The sequence below is a fragment of the Capsicum annuum genome, chromosome 6 (assembly GCF_002878395.1).
Source record: "Capsicum annuum cultivar UCD-10X-F1 chromosome 6, UCD10Xv1.1, whole genome shotgun sequence".
NCBI lineage: Eukaryota > Viridiplantae > Streptophyta > Magnoliopsida > Solanales > Solanaceae > Capsicum > Capsicum annuum.
Window position 1 is genome coordinate 117,447,749 of NC_061116.1, and position 6,000 is coordinate 117,453,748.

Here is a 6,000-nt window from a genome sequence, read left to right on the forward strand (position 1 = left end):
CTACTCAGGGTGATCATAGAGGTTCTTAGAAATGTAGGGGAGCTAATTAATTAAGAGCCCATCCAGGTGGCAAGCGTGGTCAATTATTTGTAGTACCTGATAGGCTCGAGGCTAAGTCTTTGGATGTTGTTGTTGCAGGTACAATTTTGGTGTGCCGTCAGTCAGCCTTTGCTCTATTTGTCTGGGATCCACTTATTCTTATGTGTCTGCTATTTAAGCCCCTCAGTTAGAGTTATCTAGGGTTTGTTATTTGTGCATTTATATGTATCTACTCCCGTGATGATTCTTTAGTAGTGGATTAGATGTTCAGATTATTTGTTGTGACGGTTAGAGATGCTGATACTTATGTCGATCTTATTATATTAGACATGGTGGAATTTGATGTGATTTTGGGCATGGACTGGTTATCCCATTTTCACGTAGTCATGGATGTTTTTGCAAAGTTCGTTACCTTAGCCATGCCCGACATACCTCAGATTGTATGGCAGAGAGCTATTAGCCGCGAGGCGATGGGGATGATTTATTATATGTGTGTTAGGAGACTTATTTCAAGGGGTTTTAAGTCTTATCTTGCTTATATTCATGATGTTAGTATGGAAAGTTTTGTCACTTGACTATGTTCCTATTGTCCGTGAGTTTTATGATGTTTTCCGTACTGACCCGCTTGTCATTACTCCTGCCCGTGAGATTAAGTTTGTTATTGATCTTGAGCATAAAACTCAACCTATTTCTATGGCACTTTATCATATGGCTCCTATCGAGCTTAAAGAGCAATACTCTCTGCTTTAGGATTTTCTTGGTAAGGATTTTACTAGACCAAGTGTGTCTCTTTAGGGAGCTCCTGTGTTGTTTGTGAAGAATAAGGATGGATCCATGTGTATATGTCTTTATTATAAGCAGCTTAATAAGGTGACTATGCATAACCATTATCCTATTCCTCATATTGATGACTTGTTTGACCAACTTTAGGGTGCATCAATATTTTGTAAGATTGATTTGAGATCTTGTTACCATCAGTTGAGGATTCAGGTTGAGGATATCTTAAAGACAGCCATTAGGACCTATTATGGTAACTATGAGTTCCTAGTGATGTATTTTGGGTTGACTAATTGCCCAGCCGCATTCATGAATTTGAGAAATCGAGTGTTTAATCTTAATTGGATTCGTTCGTGATTGTGTTCATTTGCAAATCCTTGTGTATTTAAGGAGTAGAGAGAAGCATGTGAAATTTTTAAGGATAGTGCTCCATACTTTGATAGATCATTTGTTCTTTGCCAAATTCTCTAAGTATGAGTTTTGGCTTGAGACAGTGACATTCCTTGGGTATATGGTGTCTAAGGAATGGATTATAATAGACCCGATGAAGATTGAGGCTATTTTTGATTGGGCCAAGAAAATATCTTCGATCGAGGTTAATAACTTCATTGGTTTGGATGGTTATTAAAGAAAGGGATTATAGTAGATCCAACAAAGATTGAGGCTATTCATGATTGGTCCAAGACTACATCTCCGATCGAGGTTTATAGCTTCACTAGTTTGACCGATTATTAAAGGTGATTCGTTGAGGCTTTTGTTACTATTTTATAACCTATGACCAGATTGACTTGAAGGAGATTTCTTTTTGATGCTCTAATGAGTGTGAGTCAAGCTTTTGGAATCTCAAGGAGTTTCTTACTTTAGCTCCTATTTTGGCTCTTCCTGTTGAGGGTAAGGGACTCACCATATATTCTAATGCTTCTGGTGTTAGTTTAGATTGTGTATTGATGTAGCAAGGTCATGTTATTGGTTATGTTTTGAGTCAACTTAAGGTGCGCGAGCGTTACTACCTTACTCATGATTTAGAGTTTGTGGCAGTTGTTTTTGTGCTTAAGATTGGAGGCATTATCTTTATAGGGTGCATTGTGAGATTTTCACAGATCATCGCAGTGTTAAGTATCTTATGACATAGGGAGATAGTAATGCTAGGCAACGTAGATGGATAAAGTTGTATAAGGACTATGATATCTTTTTTTGTATCATCCGGGCAAGACTAATGTGGTAGCAGACGCCTTGAGATGAAATATTGTGAGTATGGGTAGCTTGGCTTGTGTTTCAGTTTCTCAAAGACCATTGGCATGGGACATTCAGTCTTTAGCCAACTTAATGGTGCAACTTGATATTTTAGACCCTGGTAGGATTTTTGCTAGTGTTGAGGCTAGGTCCTCACTATTTGAGTAGATTTGAGATTACTAGTTTGAGGATAAGAGACATTGCATCATTTATGAATAGGTGTTGAGTTGTGAGTCCAAGAAGGCTACCATACATTCTGAGGGCATCTTGAGATTTGATAGCCGCATTTGCGTTTCGAGGGTTGATAATTTGATTGGGTTAATTTTGCATAAGCCTCACAACTCTAGGTATTCTATTCATTTGGGTACGACTAAGATGTATAGAGATTTGACACAATATTATTGGTGGAGTGGTATAAAGAGAGATGTGAAGGACTTTGTAGCTCGTTGCCTATGTTGTTAGAAGGTGAAGTCTGAGCATTAATGATCAGGTTTTTTAATTCAAGGATTTCCCATTATCGAGTAGAAGTGAGAGCAAATTACCATGGACTTTATTAGTGGTTCACCTCGTACTTCTTATGGTTCTGATGGTATTTGGGTTATTATGGATCAGTTGACCAAATTGGACCATTTCATTCTTATTTATTTGACTTTTATAGTAAGAGGTTGGCTCATATCTATGTTAGTGAGATAGTCTATTTCTTGGTAGGCCTATATCTATCATTTCAAACTAGGGTTTAGTGTTCACTTATAGATTTTGGAGAGCTTTATAGGAGTAGTTGGGTACTCAGGTGGATCTTAGTACAACCTTCCATCCACAAACTGATAGATATTCAGAGATGACTAGTTAGGTTCTCGAGGATATGCTTCGAGCTCGTGTTATGGATTTTAAGGTCAGTGGGAGCAACACTTAGTGTTGGTAGAGTTTGGATTGGATAGTCAGGGTGATTCAGGATAAGGTGAGAGAAGCTTAGAGTAGGCAATAGACCTATGTGGATTGTAGGCTCTGTGCCTTGAGATTTGGAGTTGGTGATCGAGTATTCCTCCATGTATCACCTATGAAGGATCTGATGAGGTTCGGGAGAAAAGGCAAGCTCAGCCCCTAATATATTTGACCCTTTGATATTTTCTTATACTTAGTGAGGTGGCTTGTATGTTAGCCTTACCTCTAGATTTTACTATTGTCCATCCATTTTTCCATGTTTTTATGTTGCAGCGATATATTCTTGATTTGTTTCATGTGCTTAGATGGGACCCAGTCTATTTGGATGTGTGGTTGACCTTCATGGAGGAGCCTATGCTCATATTGGCTAGTGATATCAGATGGTTGCGCATTAGAGAGATTCCAATAGTTATGGTTTAGTCAAGGCATCATCCAGTAAAGAAGGCTACCTGGGAGATTAATAGTGAGATGCAGACCCAGTATCCTTACCTATTTGAGGCTTTAGGTACATCCTAATCCTTGACTTTCGCTGGCGAAAGTCCTTTTAGTAGTGGTCATTATAATCATCCTTTAGGTTATTTTCTATATTTTCACTTACGTTGCCATTAAAACTTTTCGATACATGCACCAAGTCATTTATAACTAACTGGAAGTAACAGTTTGGTTATCGGATAATTCATTTATTTTTTAGAGATAATTCCCTGTCTTAAAGTATTTGCTTGTTGAAGTTCGCTATCGGGCAAAAACTTTAGTGAAACAACTTCATATGCAAATTTTGACTATTCTAATAACTCTGAGTATCGATTCTAGAGTAGGTGGACACTTGGTTCTAGTCTTGAGGAATGCAGGCCCATTTGAGCTATTGGCCGGAAGTTAAGAAAATGGTAAGTTGGGTGTGGGATCTACTTTTTGTTGAAACAACCTCGGATGTGAATTTTTATTATGCTAGTAAGGCTAAAATACCAAATTTGATAGGGTAGCATAGTACATTTGCGTATACAAGATTTTAGATGAATCCTGGTGGATTGGCGGAGGCTTGGAAATTTCCAAGGCTCCGCTGGTGCTGGTGCACTGATGATCGCAAACCATATATCACAATTGAGATCTGGTGGCCACTAGCAAATATCGCATAAGAAACATTGTGAGTCACAAAATTGACACCCCTTCTAGCTGAGCCAGTATCACAAATGCGATGGCATATGTTGCGATAGTGACTTCTAGCCCTTTAGTCGAGTATTACAAATAGCGATCGACAGGTTATGGTAGTGGATCCTGTGCACCTAGGATGGGTATAAATACCCCCTTTCAACCCATTTTTGCTCGTTTCTCATCCATTCTCAAGAAACTTAAACCCTAAGGAGTGGGATAGCTTGGGAATAGCAATTTTGGGTGATTTATGACCTTGGATAACGATCTATTATGCGATTTTCCTTCAAATTTTAGGTAAGATTCCTCTATTTTCATGGTTAATTTTGCTTGCTCTCAATTAAAATCCCCAAGCCTTGGTGACTTTGTTTTAACACCAATATAGCTTAAAATTCCCCCGTTTTAGGGTTATTACTCCTTGAGCATAAGGAAATGTTGGGTTGGCCTAGAAAATGCAATTTTCGTAAATTTTGAGTATTTTTGGACCTGAAGCACAATAGTATAATATGAGTATCATTGTTCCTGTGTTGATGAGTAGATTTTGATTTTGATAGCGTGGCACCTTACATAAGCTTCTAAAAAGGGTAAATTAATTATTGAGCCGATTCTTCAAGCTTTCTTCAATGTCCAGGTAGGCTTGGTTTTTTCCCTCTTCATAGATTTACCCTCTTCATAGATTGAGCAATGTCATAGTATGTTTATGATATTATGTTAGATTTGGGATGAATTTTAGGTATTGGTGATAAATTTTGAAATACTTGGGTTGGTTGGACCTTGTAGGATATTCAAAAATAGTAATTTAGGTGCATTTGGTTTAGTTGCTTAGATCATTAGTAGAATTTCCACCTTAGATCTAATTAAGGCTTGTTTAACCTCTAAAAATGAATTTAGATACCTTAGCCTAGTCTAGGATAGAGTATACTTTATAATAGAATTTTGGGTTTAGAAGTGGGCTTCCACCCACCTTAGGGTAAAACTTGAACTATTTTGATAAACCTTTATATGCTTGTTATACTTGAAATGTTTATTATGAGGCTTGATGAGACTAAGTACTTAATAGTCATGGTGGTTGGATATTAGGAGTTATTGCTTAATGCTGTAAGACCCAGAAGTTGCGATGTTGATTATTATAATGCTGAGATATATATATGTATATATATACCAATTCCAGTCCAGCTATTGATTATGATATATATATATTTTTTTACCGATTCGACTTCGAATAATGATAATAATATTAATGATATATATACCTGTTCGAGTCTGGCTATTGATTATGATAATGATGATATAATTACTGATTTGTATCCGATGATAGATTATGTTATTGCTTATATAAATACTGGTTTGATTTCAGATATGGAGCATAATACTAATGATATGGGTACCAGTTCAAGTCCAAAAATGGGAATTGTTGTAATGTGGCATGATATGGATAGATTCTAGTTGAACTGTAAGAGTTGGTAAGTAATGGTAGTTCGGGTTATACTATCTTTGAATGTACTCTCCAGGCTTACGTGGGCTTACCTTGGGTTATTTACTTTTCCATACTCATTGGCTTATGGGGGCCAATTTTCTAGTTATAATTACATATGTTTGAAGATATCATTCCGGTTTATTTAGTCAATAGTGTACAACGACGTTGGGGTTATTTTAGGTTTTCTTCCTTACATTGACTTAGTTATATTGTGTTGGGTTATTTACTTTTCCATACTCATTGGCTTATGGGGGCCAATTTTCTAGTTATAATTACATGTGTTTTAAGATACCAACAACAACAACAACAAACCCAGTGTATTCCCACCTAGTGGGGTCTGGGGGGGGGGGGTAAGATGTACGCAGTCCATACCTCTACCTCTGATG